At 49.3% G+C, this 17,140-nt stretch overlaps 1 protein-coding gene across 9 annotated transcripts in view; it reads left to right on the top strand.

Moving 5' to 3' along the window:
- The window catches only part of LOC139749028 (hormone receptor 4-like), a 500,349-nt gene that overhangs the window by 268,546 nt on the left and 214,663 nt on the right, over positions 1–17,140 (top strand). The gene's annotated exons all lie outside the window — the stretch shown is intronic.

The following is a 17,140-nucleotide window of genomic DNA, read 5'->3' as shown; positions in this document are numbered from 1 at the left end:
TAAATCAAATATTCTTTTTTTTTCCAAATCCTTCATAGTAATTAACTTACTTCCTCAAGGAATTGTACTCACTGCTGTTCCCCATTCTCATGGCTGACACGACCCAAGTACAGACCACAGCTTCGAATCATCCCATCGTAGATGATCCTAGAATAGATATGAATACATCATCAGTATGAAAGACAAAGAATTTCCTAAGAAAAATACATGAACCCGGTCTTTCGGTGCACCAGTTGTAATAATACACCTTTTTCATGGCGAAAAGTTTCCACTGCTCCGGAAGGGAGAAAGTGAGGGAATAAAAACCAGGACGCGTTACCAAACGGAAAAGAAGACCATCATGGTCCGAGACAAGGGTTGAAAATAAACTTGGGAGTAATAACGTCTAACGACCATATTTCCAGCGAACAAAACAGAGTAACAGTCGACTCCTCCAAAAAGTTGGCAGCCTGGATATGGCGGAGCTGCACAAGAAGAGCTGTAAAACTAGTTCTGACATTCTTCAAGGCACTTACACTCTCACGATGGGAATACTTCCGTTAGCTACTCCACCTTCCAGTGAAACCTCTCCTGGAAAGTGTACAAAGATCTTCCACGCTGACACTGCCAAGGGTCTCAGCTTTTTCCAGGGAACGACTCAAAACGTAAAGGTTGTACTGTTTGGGGCACAGACGGGAGAGGTGTATCACTATTTACACTAAGATAATCTTGGATGGATATGGTTCCAAATCGACGGTCAAATACAGTCTCATTTTTGGCTCGACAGGCATGGAGGACTCTGTAAATCATTTACGCTGGAAGTAAAAGTCTGTAATTTGTAAGAAAAAAAAATCTAGATCATGGGCACAAAACTGTTTAACACGTTGGAAACACCGCCAACTTTACAGTTCAGGTTTTTGGAAATGGCCGTATCAGACACATGCCAGGTGAACCAGACTAGCGAGGATGTGATGGTGACGCTGTAATCCCGCGGCCTCTGATGATCTCTCTGAGCCGAGGAAAAGGCTGGGAGACCTGACAGAGTTGGAAGACCTCTGACGACATGACAAGGAATACTTCAGGTATGGTATGGTGGAGGAGAGAATGATGAGAGTGGTAGTGTGGTGGGGTCATGGTAGTGCTAGTAGAAGAATGGTCATTGGTTCAGGTGGTGAAAGTAGTGGTGGTGGTGTGAGGTGCATGAGTCGTGGTGGTAGTGGTGGTGGGAAGGTATGATTAAAGGTCGTATGGTTAGGCAATGTGAAGTGTTATCTGTGAGAATGCGGAATGGTTGGGTATGTAGGCCTTAAGCTGGTGTCAGCAATGGTGTGGTGGCGATGTAGCAAGTGGTGAGGTGATGGTGGAGGAATTGGAGCCAGTGTGGTGATGGTGAGGTTGGTGCATCCAGTGTGGTTGTGCTAGGGTGAGTTCGGCCAATGTGGGTGGTGGGGTTGGTGCAGCCAGTGTGGGTGGTTAGTGGTTTGGTGCAGCCAGTGTGGTGGTGTTGGGTTGGTGCAGACAGTGTGGTGGTGGTGGTGGTGGGGTTGGTGCAGCCAGTGTGGGTGGTTAGTGGTTTGGTGCAGCCAGTGTGGTGGTGGTGGGGTTGGCGCAGCCAGTGTGGTGGTGGTGGTGGTGGGGTTGGTGCAGCCAGTGTGGGTGGTTAGTGGTTTGGTGCAGTCAGTGTGGTGGTGGTGGGGTTGGTGCAGCCAGTGTGGGTGGTTAGTGGTTTGGTGCAGTTAGTGTGGTGTTGTTGGGTTGGTGCAGCCAGTGTGGTGGTGGTGGTGGGACTGGTGCCGCCACTGTGGGTGGTTAGTAGTTTGGTGCAGCCAGTGTGGTGGTGATGAGGTTGGTGCAGCCAGTGTGGTGGTGGTGGGGTTGGTGCAGCCAGTGTGGGTGGTTAGTGGGTTGGTGCAGCCAGTGTGGTGGTGATGAGGTTGGTGCAGCCAGTGTGGTGCTGATGGAGATGATGAAGCTAAAGAAAGATTGTAGTGTAAGGCTTACCACCCACAACTTGTACTCACCACTGACATCCCTCACTCACCCCACGTGACCCCTTACCTCATGTAACACAGGTCCCTTCCTATCTCCTTAACAGTGGACAGTTATTAGAGAATCCTGCCACATGTTAATATACGTCGGCTATTTATTGATAAAGTTCATGTTCTTTGTATATATAGGTCTCATGTAAACCTTACGTTGGTTTTAGAGGCCCGTCTCTACCCTTACAGCACTCTCTCGTGAAGTCTTTGCGGGTCTTCACCCCCACAACCTGAGGTGGGTCCAGGCTGCCGGAATGGGTTGCTGGTTGACCAAGTTGTTGGAAGCCACAGCCCCTAGGCCCGCACACATACCCCCCCCCCCCCCCCCCACAGCCTGGCTGGTCTGGTAAACGTTCGTAGGTACTTGCCCAGTGCACTCTTGAACGGCTCTATCGTGCCCCCATATGGTTTCTGATGGTAGCTGGTTCCGGATGTTTAAGTGTTGTCTTTTGTTGTGCACATCGCTCCCTTGGATTTCACAAGTAGTGTTTTGCAAAATCGTCCATGTCTGTCGTGCCAGTAGGGTGTTATTTCCGATTGTAAGTTAGAAACCATACATTTTCGGATTTTCCAGGTATAGATAATGATATACCTATCCTGTCTGCGCTCCAGGTCGTATAGCCTCAGAGATTTCAGTCTTTCCCAGTGGTTCCTTTACCACCTTAACATGGGCTATAAAAGATCTCTGGACACTTTCCAAATTTTCAGTTTTGTCTGCCTTGTAGGATAGTATTAGAATGTAACAATATTCATTTCGTGAAAGAATTGGTCTTGTCTTGAAGGTCAGCAGGATCCAGCGTGCCATCTTTCTGCATGAGGCAGCCGTTGTTTTCGCTGAAGGTTAGGTCGTTAGACGTTATTACTGGTTTATGATGTCGTATGTGTCTGTGTGGTATTTTGTTTCGTTTTTTATTTCTTATTTTTCCCCATACCGGCGGAGCTGAAATTTATCTCCATTGAAAAGCATGTTGTTGTCGCGTGCCCAGTTAAAGACTTTGTTTATATGTATTTGTAGCCTCTCGGCATCTTCTGATGAAGTGATTTAATACTTTTTCTTGTGTCATCTGCAGAGGATGATATGAATCTGTGGCTCGTGTTTGAGTAGTGTCAGGTATAAGAATGAGGAACAGGAGTGATGCAAGTACAGTTGCTTGGGGGGACTGAGCATTTTAGTGTGGAGGCGCTGGAGATGGCATGGTGTGCAAATACATGGTGTGGTTTGCCCTGACGCTTACATCGTCACTAAATCTAGTTCAGTACGCAGCCTATGGCACCACTGGGACTCAGTTGATTTAGTGTATTTTATTTATTTGATCATCTCCCGTGTTCAGTTTATGTTCTCGTTAGTAGCTGTATATATGTTTTTAAGTATATTAGAAAGTGTATGTGATTACTATTTATGATCCTGTTTGTGTGCTACGGAAAGAGAGTTTTGCACTCGTGTTGCCCCGTCTCTTACACTTATGTATATGTATCATGCCTTCATTCCTGTGTATGTATACAACACACACACACACACACACACACACACACACACACACACACCAGGCTGAGTGTGTGTGTGTGTGTGATTGTGTGTGTGTGTGTGTGTGTGTGTGTGTGTGTGTGTGTGTGTGTGTGTTCAGGTAGCATCATAAACCTTGAGGTGACCAGGCTGAGTGTGACCTCAGTAAACTGTGTCATGGGTCTGCAGGTCTTACCTCCTCCCCCGCCCGCCCTCCCCACGCAGGCTGTGGCCGACCCTGGTGTGCCGGGCTCCACTTGTCACCGTGGGGTCTCCTCCACCGGCACCCCAGTTGCTTCATGCTCGCTCTTGTCGTCCCCTCCTGCCTCGTCCCCCTCCCCCCAAGTCTTCTCCACCACGTCTTCTCCATCTACTTCTCTACAGCTTGTTCCCTCTACCTCGTCTCGTTCATCACGTCCCCTCCGCCAATCCTGTCGTCTCCACCCCTCACCCCACGGCACGAATCACTCCAGGAAAAGTGAAGATGATTACCTGGCCCCGCCCTGCCCCGCCCCAACACACTTGACCGCCAAGCCCCCGTCACAAACCACCCGTACTGTTACGGTAAAAGTGAAGACTGCGGAGTAACGGCGGCGTGAAACCTGTCCACCGGCGCCGTCACGCGCCGCCGGAACCAGGGAAAGGTGAAACCTGGAGGCCCCGATCCTGCGTGTGTAGTCAAGTGAGACCACCGTCAGTGTCGGCCAGCGCCCCGCCCGCCCGGTGATAGCCAGGGTCTGCGTTCTATCCCGCGTCCAGCCGTATGTAAACTCGCATCGAGGATCTGCCCAGGTGTTCCTGGTTTCATACGAGAGGCCTCTGGGTCATGTTGTTGCCAGTACTCCTGAACCTTACCAGGAGGCCTTGGAAACAGCCCTCAGTCAGTGTCGGTAGTTCGCAGCACACACACACACACACACACACACACACACACACACACACACACACACACACACACACGAGTGCAAGCTGGAGTGGGATGTGAAAGTAAATCCTGTTTATTCCCAGCCTTATGTTGTGCGGCCTCACGTGATGTCCCAAAGCCGTGTAGAACACGGTTACCGAGGGTTTGCTGGATCAGGTTGGGGAATCAGAACATTGTACGAAATCCAGAAAAAATAGGAGAGCAGAGTCAGTAAGGAAGGGTCAAGGAAAATGGTTTTTATATGTACGAAGTTCAGATGGAATGCCTCAAGAACCCTTGGGTGCCCATTAAGAATAAAGATCCTAAAAGTAGTAAAGCAATATGCTAAAGATTATGTATGATTTACTGACCAGTGAAGCAGTATTCACACTGATGCACTGATCAGTGAAGGAGTACTCATCTCGATTCACTGATCAGTTAAGCAGTACTCACCCTGATTCACTGACCAGTTAAGCAGTATTCGCCCTTATATACTGACCAGTGAAGTAGCTGTCCTCATCCTAAAGATGAACGACCAAGGTGCCTTGTTAAACAGTGATCCTCATGTTGGGCATAACTGAGTTCACACCATCGGAGGACGAGACGGCCATTGGCTATAACCCCATACATTCTATTCCAGGAACAGACTTGAAACTCTATATATAAACCTCCAATACCAAGGTCACTGAACACTTTGTGGAGACAGATCTTGGACTGTAGTCTTCTGCCAGTTAAGGCTGAAGACTCTCATAGACCCATCACGTTAACGAGTAAGCGTAGCACTTTCGAACTGCCAAAAGAGGTTCTGTAGATGTAAGTCGACGTAGGTAACGTCGTAGAGCAACAAGGCTGAGTGGTGTGCCCAAGGGAGGGTAGCAGAGACGGAGGGTGTGGTCAGGAGAGGTGGGGGCAGGGATGAAGGGTGTGACAAAGAGGCTTGGCAAGGGTGAAGGGGGTTGGGCCGGGGTGAAGGGTATGACTAATGGGCGTGGCGGATGTGATTGGTGTGGCCAGGGGTGGGGATGGGGAGCAGGGGATGTAAAGGTCATGTAGGATTCCTGGCATCTTCCTATTTATCATCGAGCCATCGTGAACTATCCCCCCCCCGCCCCCCCACGACCGCCCTTGCTATCACTGGTTCCTCCATCACCCCCCCCCCCTTCCCCACACCGTCCACTACTACGCTTCCTTCACAATTCCACACCCCTGGTGCCCCCCACACCGCCTCCTGCTCCACCTTAGTTCCAACTTCCACTAACGTGAACAAATCTCTCCTTTGTCAGAGGTTTGTGTGCGTGTGTAGGTTCGTAATGTATAGTATTTGCTCGATGTTCTGATCAGCCGGGATGTGGAGGATACATGGGCGGCAACCTCATCCATCGTGAATGATCTTAGTAATAGCAGTGTCACCGTATCAGCTGTGGAGACGTAAATTCCCAATGATCTAAGGTATGATTTAGGTATGGAATGTAACGTCTGTGTAGCGAAGTAGCTACAAACAGGTAGAGTTCATTAATTATTATACAAAACGGCTGTACTGAAAATCACTCTGTTTCCCCCAGAACCCTAAATATAGGAAGTTGTGAATGATGGAATGAGTTTGTGTGGGGTAAGAAGTGCCGCAGACGACCAGTTCGAACTCGTGATCAATCCAGGTGATTCAGTCGAACAACTAAGACAGCGAAGCCGAAAATTCCCCTGGCAGTCGTACTGAGGAACAGTGGCTCAAAGGGGAACTGTTTACATCGTGTGTGTGTACAAGTCCTGCCTCAGTCCGTACGTCACAGAGCCATCTAGAAAAAAAGTCAATAAGCTGAAATTGATTTATACAAATGATGTATACTTGATATATAATAACGCAGATTCTAATATATTATACCTGGATCACAGCTTAATTGGAGCACAGACAGTTAGGCTACGAGAACAGTTCAGTACAACCCCCGCCGTCACTAGACCACCATGTGGTGAGTATATCATGTTCCCTGTACGGCAGGAGTCACACCTTGGTGGCAGGAACACCAGAGGAGCGTGGGAGATGGTTGACTACTGAACCGTTCCAGACATGTACCAGAGCCTCACCACTGAGAAAGAAATGTAGAAATGTCAACACTAGAGCGAGGACGACGCTCTCATCACAGGAGAGGAATAAAACGACTTGCGTCCGCAGAAAAACCGCAGCTCGCTGGACAAAGAAGAGAAAATCTGTCGAAAGAATTGGAAGACATCGACCACGAACTCAGAATTTCATAAGATGTTCGAGAAGAAGATGAAGGAGAGCAAAGAGCCATTGGTTAAACAGAAAGACCCAAAATGTTTATTTGTAACCAACATTCGAATCAGGGAACCTCACGTCCCATTAGCCCACTGGAAACAGAAGAGGGCCCAGACGTGGATGGTAGGTAGGAGATAAGGAAGGAATGGGACTGAGTGTTCAGTGAACCAAGAATCACATTAGAGGTAAATGATCCCAAAGACGTCTGCCTGAAGAGCAGTGTTCTCATGTTAGAGATGCAGTTCATTACCTCGCCACCACACTATAGGACTTCCAGAGGGCCATTGAATACCCGTACATTCTGCCCCAGAACCAGACTGAGAAAAGAGCCTGGAAACTTAATATTGCAGCAAGCTTCACTATCTGTGCAAGCCAGAACAACATGGTTTTAGGGCTCGAAGATCATACTTTCACAGTTGAATGATGTTTGATGATTACGACACAACTGTTATGTGAAGAGCAAAGATTTTGTGTAAGTTTGTGACAGATGTGACCACGGTGTCACAGGGCAGAGAATGCATGGAACACAGGAACTACTGGGAAGGTGGGATGATGATGTACGTCTTCGTCAGTGATGTAGATTGTTAATCAGGCATCATCCAATGCTCGCAAGGTAAAAAGCGTAATCCCTAAAGGAAGGGTACTTTCACCTTCACCATTTCTCATGCTTATATCTAACAAACATATATCACAGTGTCGTATCATCCTTTGCATGTGATTCCACAATATGTATGGAGGTCTCATCAGTAGAAGACACTGAGAAACTACAGACTGGCGTGATTACGTCGTCATCTGGGTCTTTGATAATATGCTCGATTTAATGGAAATGAAATTCATCTTCGGTCTGGGGCACTGAAGAAATGCAGACGGTATAGCCAGGAACACCATCTTTCTCGGTGTAAGGCAAGTCCCAGTAAGAACGTCTAAAGACCTTACCTTCATCGAACGTTGCAGATCAAACATCGAACATGGCAGACTGGACGATGCTGATCTTCAGAACAAGAGAGCGAAATACCAGCGAGTGATGACGCCTTCCATGGCACTTGCACTCCCTCAACTCGAACAATTTTGTCCTCCAATAACACTTTCCCAATCTGGTGAAACTGCAAAGATCCAACACAGTCGGCGTTGACTCAAAAGTCTAATCTCCTGGGAGCGACTGAAAGTAATGTGAACTCTCTGGCTCTGGGTTGGCCAGTTCACGTGGAGCTCGGATAAAAGATGTGTCATAATTCACAGGAAAATCCTGTAACGTATGGCGTCTATACTGCATTCGGAAAGCAGTTTCCATTGGGCACGACAGGCATGGAGGACTGCATGATACTACCACGGAACTCGAAAGATGCAGTGCATACTATATACAAACCTCAGAACTGTTTAATACACTGCCTACAGCTGTACGAAATGCCATGGTCTGTTTAGCAGATTCAAACAGAGTCTGTGCAAGTAGGCTCAAAGCGTCACCACACCAAACTGGGTGTGGGGGATGCTTAGGCCTTCTGACCTTGACCTTCAGCAGCTTAACTGAACAAAGCCTCAACACAGGTGCCTGGTGGCAGACCCAGCTGGAGAGACATTTGAGCCTTCGATACCATCGGAAGGTATAAGGGTCAGCTTCAATAGTATATATTTCTTATATTTGAAGTGTTAGTTGTGTTGTGTTTTGTGACCTCTTGTCCTCCTTAGGAGATCCCATGTTGCTCAATTCTCATGTGTTAGTCTGGAGGGGCTTCACCGGACGTGTAGAAATCAATTACACGAGAAGTCCCAGGTTAAGGGATGGTCAGGTATGCTAATAACCAGCAGTACGTTTCCTCTGAAAAGTATGTAGCACATCCTGCTCTCTGACCCATCTTCCACATCCTCCGTTATCTTGTCCTATCCCTAAAACCCTCTCCCACCGTGACCTTGTTCTCTCCTGCTGTGACCATGTACCCATCCTTAGATATAAGGGTTCCTCTTCTATCGTGACACACACACACACACACACACACACACACACACACACACACACACACACACACACACACTCTCTCTCTCTCTCTCTCTCTCTCTCTCTCTCTCTCTCTCTCTCTCTCTCTCTCTCTCTCTCTCTCTCTCTCTCTCTCTCTCTCTCTCTCAGACCTAAGTCACCTTCTCCCTCCCACTGAAGATTCCATCATTGCTGCCACAGTACTTTAACCAGTTACTGCCGCCCTCGCCACTTCCTTAGGTGGCTTGTGAGAATATATTCTCCCACACTCTTCCTGTCTACACAAGTCTTCCATTTTTCATTCCTTTTCCTCTTCCTCTTTCCTCTCTTGCCTTCCTTTCCCATCTCTCCGTCGTCCTTCCCAAGCCACTCCCACTCTTCTCACGCCACCTCCTCAGTCTCGTCTCAATGTTCTTCCTCGTCATGTTCATCCCTCCTCCTCCTCCTGGTCGTGTCCCTCACTTCCTCCTCCTCCTCCTCCTCCTCCTCCTCCTCCCATCCTCCTCCTCCTTCTCCTGCCCGTTCCCCTCACCACCTCCTCCCTGGCCTGGCGATCCACTCCCTCATCTGCCGTGGCCCAGGTTGGCTCTCCGTCGTGCCGGGCGTGTGTGGTGCCGCCTGGTCTCCGACAGTGTGGGCGGGAGGCTGAGCCACCATTGTCATACCGCTGCCCAACACCTCGCTCACAACAATTGCAGCTGGTCAGTGACAACTCAGGTTCTTTTTTTCCCTTTTTTTTTAGCTGCCTGGAAGTTATCTAATATATGATTATATTTTCATTGTCTTATTTGTACTGTACTTTTCATGACCTATATAGGGCACTTTGTCGCACGTGGTGCAGCTACAGTAGGTGTGTATTGTCGATGGTGTTGTGGCCGGGGGTTGGAGCGGTGTGCAGTGTTTACGTAACTGTGGTTCACGTAGAGTCGAGGGCGTCAGGCTGTAGGATACGAACCCTGGTTAGCTGTGTGATGTACGACGGTGTCGTCATGGTGTCAGGACCTGCCTGCTATGCCATCCTTCCCCCATCATCGTCTTGTTAACTCTGGCTCATCATAACGTAGTCTTCCTCCCGTGTCCTACTCTCACCTCCCCCTGCTTTTCTTCACTCTCATTCCCCCCCCCCCCCCCACACACACACACACACACACACACACACACACACCCACACCGCTTTACCCCAGCGGATTCGTGTGTCGTCATGCTGGGAGGCGCGTGTACGTGCACCCCTGAGGGCTGGCCGTCTTCAGTCGTGGTGAGACAGTCTCTCTCTCTCTCTCTCTCTCTCTCTCTCTCTCTCTCTCTCTCTCTCTCTCTCTCTCTCTCTCTCTCTCTCTCTCTCTCTCTCTCTCTCACCGGTGCTGCTCCTCGCCCCACTTACCCCCCCCCCTCTCCACATCCACCACGTGCTCCCACGTGTCACGACTCCTGCTGGCGCTCCTCATCTCTCGTGCTTCCTCATTCCTCACCTCGTGTTGCACCTCCTCGTGTGCCCCACCTGTTGCTCCTTTATTGATCTGTTTACCTTCCAGACCCATGACCCTCCTCCCCACCCACCCTTGCATGTGTTCCTCCACCACCTTTGTTCTCCCACTTACAGCTTGCCCCCATTCTTCCCCCGTCCTCCCCCACCACACACACACACAACCAACCCCCCCCACCACTAACGCCTCCCTCCAGCAAAAGTGAAAGGTAAGCTCCTCGAGTTCATTGCCTCGGCAGATTGGAATCATACGATTCAGCTCGACGTCCCATGATGTTTTGCACATTACTGGAGTACATTTACTACCGGGGGGGGAGGGGGAGGGTGTGTGTGTGTGTGTGTGTTCCGCCAGGTGTGGTGGACCGACCCCAAACCCGGGGTGTGGGGGTTGGCTTTCGGGTACACCATCTGTACCGAGAAGTCACACCCAGACTTGGCTACGAACATACTGTTAATATTTCACTCACACACCCACACACACACACACACACACACACACACACACACACACACACACACACACACACACACACACACACACACACGCACGCACATGAGATAGATGTAATCATGGGTTACATGGGACTTGGTTATAACAGAGCAGCAGGTCATTGACCCAGACCAAGGTACACCTGGGATGTTTGGGTGTAAGAGGTGGGGGGGGGGTGTACATATACTAGGGGTCTGGTGTACACGGCGGTGCACATAGCACCGTGTGTGTATGTATAGCCCCGAAGATCAACCCGAGACAAGATGTAAACACCGTGTTTAATTTAGATCTCCCGTCACGTGTAGAGGGGAGAGAGAGAGAGGGGGGGGGGATGCGCTCTGGACGCATTCACGAACACACAAACGTAAGTGAAAGGGCTTAACGTGGTGGGCTGGGCGGATGAGAGGGAATGAGTGGGGGGGGGGGGGGGAGAGGTGAGGAGTGTGTGGTGTAGGACGCAAAGGAGTGATGTCGGAAGGCAAGGGGTGGGTGGGGGGAGGGGATGAGGACAGGGGAGGAAAGAGGAGTATCTTCATGGCACGTATGGGAACGACAGACGAAGGCTCGAACCCAACGTGTGTCCACCACTGGATCAGTGTCGGGAGGCTGACGTGAAGTGTTAGGGCGGCCAGCAACAACCACAGTTACCTGGTCATTGTGGCTCGCTGCTGTGATCCTCCTCGTCCAGCTCCGCAGTCACACACGGATGAAGGTAAGAATTATGAAGGAGTGGCTGAGCCCAGAGGTGCTCTATGTAACCCCAGGTGAACATAGCGGCAGGACGGTGGGTGGTAGCCTTTCAACAGAAAACATAATATTACGTGAGGAGTGGTATGTAGAGACAGAGACAGAGGGGAGGAAGGCAGTAACAAGGTTTCAAGAACAACCTCCGCCGGACTATCACAGCAGCCACCTTCCCATGGTTCAGGAACCGTCAGGGAGACATCAAGCTCTGGTGCTAGGCCAGTGCTCACCATGCTAGAGGGGAGGAGCCGTCGCTTGTGACGAGAACTACAACCCCTGACCATGCTAGAGGGGAGGAGCCGTCGCTTGTGACGAGAACTACAACCCCTGACCATGCTAGAGGGGAGGAGCCGTCGCTTGTGACGAGAACTACAACCCCTGACCATGCTAGAGGGGAGGAGCCGTCGCTTGTGACGAGAACTACAACCCCTGACCATGCTAGAGGGGAGGAGCCGTCGCTTGTGACGAGAACTACAACCTCTGACCATGCTAGAGGGGAGGAGCCGTCGCTTGTGACGAGAACTACAACCCCTGACCATGCTAGAGGGGAGAAGCCGTCGCTTGTGACGAGAACTACAACCCCTGACCATGCTAGAGGGGAGGAGCCGTCGCTCGTGACGAGAACTACAACCCCTGACCACGCTAGAGGGGAGGAGCCGTCGCTCATGACGAGAACTACAACCCCTGACCATGCTAGAGGGGAGGAGCCGTCGCTCGTGACGAGAACTACAACCCCTAACCATGCTAGAGGGGAGGAGCTGTCGCTCGTGACGAGAACTACAACCCCTGACCATGCTAGAGGGACCATTACTGAGACATACAACAATTTACGATACTTCACCAACAACCTCACCATGTCAAAGGAACCAAGGCATGAAACTCCTACAATACCTCACCAACAACCTCACCATGTTAGAGGGACCATCACTGAGGAGTACAACATGCAATACCTCACCAGCAACCTCACCAGCCTACAGGGACCGTCATTAAGACATACAACAACTACAGTACCTCACCATGAGACATACAACAACAGTACCTCACCATGACATACAACAACTATAGTACCTCACCATGACACATACAACAACTACAGTACCTCACCATGACACATACAACAACTACAGTACCTCACCATGAGACATACAACAACTATAGTACCTCACCATGACACATACAACAACTACAGTACCTCACCATGACACATACAACAACTACAGTACCTCACCATGACACATACAACAACACTACCTCACCATGAGAAATACAACAACTACAGTACCTCACCATGAGAGATACAACAACTACAGTACCTCACCATGACACATACAACAACTACAGTACCTCACCATGAGACATACAACAACACTACCTCACCATGAGAAATACAACAACTACAGTACCTCACCATGACACATACAACAACTACAGTACCTCACCATGACACATACAACAACTACAGTACCTCACCATGACACATACAACAACTACAGTACCTCACCATGACACATACAACAACTGCAGTACCTCACCATGACACATACAACAACTACAGTACCTCACCATGACACATACAACAACTACAGTACCTCACCATGACACATACAACAACTACAGTACCTCACCATGACACATACAACAACTACAGTACCTCACCATGACACATACAACAACTACAGTACCTCACCATGACACATACAACAACTACAGTACCTCACCATGAGACATACAACAACAGTACCTCACCATGACACATACAACAACTACAGTACCTCACCATGACACATACAACAACTACAGTACCTCACCATGAGACATACAACAACAGTACCTCACCATGACACATACAACTACAGTACCTCACCATGAGACATACAACAACTACAGTACCTCACCATGACACATACAACAACTACAGTACCTCACCATGACTCATACAACAACTACAGTACCTCACCATGACACATACAACAACTACAGTACCTCACCATGACACATACAACAACTACAGTACCTCACCATGACACATACAACAACTACAGTACCTCACCATGACACATACAACAACTACAGTACCTCACCAACAACTTCACCATGCTGGATGAAATTCAGATAAACACGAGGAGGGAGCCTCTCGCTTGGCGGCCACCCAGGTAAGCTGGTGAGGGACCAGAAGGTCTGGGTCAACCTATTTCTTACAGAGAGAGAGTGGGTCTCCAGGACTGGTTACTTTTACTCTGAGACTCCCCGCCAGACCTCTGGGGTAGCGTACAGGGAGTCAACCAGGTCCACGCCGCCTCAAGTCGATAATCCACTCATGTTTACCGACTCGTAAGTGTACTTGGATGCCGTGTGTGGCTCCTGGAATGTGGCATGATAGTAAGGTGGTGCTTTGCCACAGGTGGTACGAAACTGCTTGCAAAGGGGGGCTTAGGAGATGGTGATGAGGTAGTGGTGGTGTGGTGGAGGGATCTGGTGGCACGGGGGAAGTATACAGTGGGTTAGGGTGGCATAGGTTAGGTGCCGGGTGGGTGGCAGAGGGGCACAGGTGCGAGTGAAAGGGCGACGAGCAGGTTAAGGCGGACGGGCCACAGGGCCACGATCAGAGAGGATGGACCTCAGGGCCACGATCATGGAAGACGGGCCACAGGGCCACGATCAGAGAGGATGGACCTCAGGGCCACGATGAGGGAGGACGGACTACAGGGCGTGTAGCAGAGTAGGAGGACGGGATACAGGGCCACAAGGAGGGGAAGGAGGACTGGCCACAGAGCCACTAGCAGGGATGACTGGCCACAGAGCCACTAGCAGGGAGGAGTGGCCACAGAGCCACTAGCAGGGAGGACGGGCCACAAGGCGAAGAGTAGGAAAGACGGGCCATTAGCAGGGTAAGGAGGACGGGCCATTAGCAGGGTGAGGAGGACGGGCCACTGTGAAGGGTAAGGAGGACGGGCCACAGGTTCAATGACTGAGTGACACCGACCCTGGGCCGGCCAGGTACAGTGCCACGGTCCCTCTTACCTCACATCCCCGACCCTCCGCTTCCCTCCCCTTCCCCCGACCCTCCTCTGTCCTCCCCCTTCCCTCCCGTCCCCCATGCACAGCCAGCCATCACCTCATCAGCCTTTCTCCACCCTTTCCATACTCTGCAATCTCATTCACCAGCATGACTTCCATTCACCAGTGTCACCTACTCATGCAACAAAGATAAACCTCCTTAGTCACCATGTGCATCCCTGATCATTTCGAGCCGTCCTCGAGTTCACACCAGGGATGGACCATCCTCCTGGAGCCATAGTAGTGGCTAGGATGCATCGTAGAACATTGAACCCCTTACCACCTCCTGAATCAACCACAGAGGAGACACAAGGGCGTCTTGAGAAGTCAGCAGACTTTGTAAGACTGAGAGGAGGTGGTCCGTGGCGACCTCGGGAGGTGGGGGGTGTGTTCCCTCGCAGCTTTGTATCAGTCGACCCGCTGCTGAACTCCAGCCTAACTTTGCTCTAACATGCTGGAGAATGTCAGGAAGTGTTCAGGAGGAGCGAGTGGGTGAGGGTGCTAAACATGAGGTCGCTTGGTCACTGAGATGGAGGATGGTCAGTGCTATGGTGGAGGATAGGGGAGTCCTTTGGTGAGTGATGGTGTGTTTTTACTGTGTTAGGGAATGGTGAGCGCTTACTGTCGTGGAGGATGGTGAGGGCCTACTGTATTGGACGATGGTGAATGTTTAATGTGACAGATGATGGTGAATGTTTACTGGCTTGGATGATGGTGAATGTTTACTGTGCTGTGTGATTGTGAGGGCTTACTGTCTTGGATGATTGTGAGGGCTTGCTATGTTCGATAATGGTGAGTGTTTACTGTGTTGGGTGATGGTGAGTGTATTGTGGAGAGGGTGATGGTTATTGATATGTTGGTTGATGATGAGTGCTTGATGTACTGGGAGATTATGGGTAAAATGTTACATGATGGTGAATGTTTACTGTGTTGTGTGATGGTGACTGGTTACTGTGTTGTGTGATGGTAAGCGGTTACTGTGTTGGGTGATAGTGAGTGGTTACTGTGTCGGGTGATAGTGAGTGGTTACTGTGTTGGATGGTCATGAGTGTTTACTGGTTGTGATAGTGAGTGCTTAAAGTGTTAGGTGATGGTGAGTGTTTACTGTTTTGAGTGATGGTGAGTGCTTACTGTTTTGTGATTGTGAGTGTTTCCTGTGTTGAGTGATGGTGAGTACTTTCTGTGTTGTGTGATGGTGAGTGTTTACTGTGTTGAGTGATGGTAAGTGTTTACTGTGTTGAGTGATGGTGAGTGCTTGCTGTGTTGAGTGATGGTGAGTGCTTATTGTGAGTGATGGTGAGTGCTCATTGTGTTGAGTGATGGTGAGTGCTCATTGTGTTGAGAGATGGTAAGTGTTTACTGTGTTGAGTGATGGTGAATGCTCATTGTGTTGAGAGATGGTAAGTGTTTACTGTGTTGAGTGATGGTGAGTGCTTGCTGTGTTGAGTGATGGTGAGTGCTCATTGTGTTGAGTGATGGTGAATGCTCATTGTGTTGAGTGATGGTAAGTGTTTACTGTGTTGAGTGATGGTGAGTGTTTGCTGTGTTGAGTGATGGTGAGTGCTCATTGTGTTGAGTGATGGTGAATGCTCATTGTGTTGAGTGATGGTAAGTGTTTACTGTGTTGAGTGATGGTGAGTGTTTGCTGTGTTGAGTGATGGTGAGTGCTCATTGTGTTGAGTGATGGTGAATGCTCATTGTGTTGAGTGATGGTAAGTGTTTACTGTGTTGAGTGATGGTGAGTGTTTGCTGTGTTGAGTGATGGTGAGTGCTTGCTGTGTTGAGTGATGGTGAGTGCCCATTGTGTTGAGTGATGGTGAGTGCTCATTGTGTTGAGTGATGGTGAGTGCTCATTGTGTTGAGTGATGGTGAGTGCTCATTGTGCTGAGTATTGGTGTGTGGTTAGCGTGATGAGTGATGGTGAGTGCTTGTGTTGGATGATGGTGAGTGGTTATCATGGTGAGTGATTGTGAGTGGTTACCATGATGAGTGATGGTGAGTGGTTATCATGATGTGACGCTGAATGCTTACTGTGTTGGTGATAGTGAGTAGTTACCAAGACGAGTGATGGTGAGTGCTTGTGTTGGTTTGGTGAGTGGTTACCATGTTGAGTGATGGTGAGTGGTTATCATGATGAGTGATGGTGAGTGCTTACTGTGTTGGGTGATGGTGAGCAGTTACCATGATGAGTGCTTACTATGGTGGTTGGTTACTGTGTTGGGTGATAGTAAGTGGTTACCATGATGAGTGATGGTGAGTGCTTGTGTTCTGTGATGGTAAGTGGTTACCATAATGAGTGATGGTGAGTGCTTACTGTGGTGATTGGTTACTGTGTTGAGTGATGGTGAATGCTTACCGTATGGGTGATGGTGAGTAGTTACCATGATGAATGCTTGTGTTGGGTGATGATGAGTGGTTATCATAATGAGTGATGGTGAGTGGTTATCATAGTGAGTGATGATGAGTGGTTATCATAATGAGTGATGGTGAGTGGTTATCATAGTGAGTGATGATGAGTGGTTATCATAATGAGTGATGGTGAGTGGTTATCATAATGAGTGATGATGAGTGGTTATCATAATGAGTGATGGTGAGTGGTTATCATAGTGAGTGATAGTGAGTGATGATGAAGTGTGATGTTAGTGATCTCAGTGACAGTATCAATGGTATGATAGTGTTGGGTTGACAACAGTGAT

The sequence above is a fragment of the Panulirus ornatus genome, chromosome 1 (assembly GCF_036320965.1).
Source record: "Panulirus ornatus isolate Po-2019 chromosome 1, ASM3632096v1, whole genome shotgun sequence".
NCBI lineage: Eukaryota > Metazoa > Arthropoda > Malacostraca > Decapoda > Palinuridae > Panulirus > Panulirus ornatus.
Note: the sequence above shows the minus strand (reverse complement) of the source record. Positions and strands in the feature narration are given on the sequence as shown.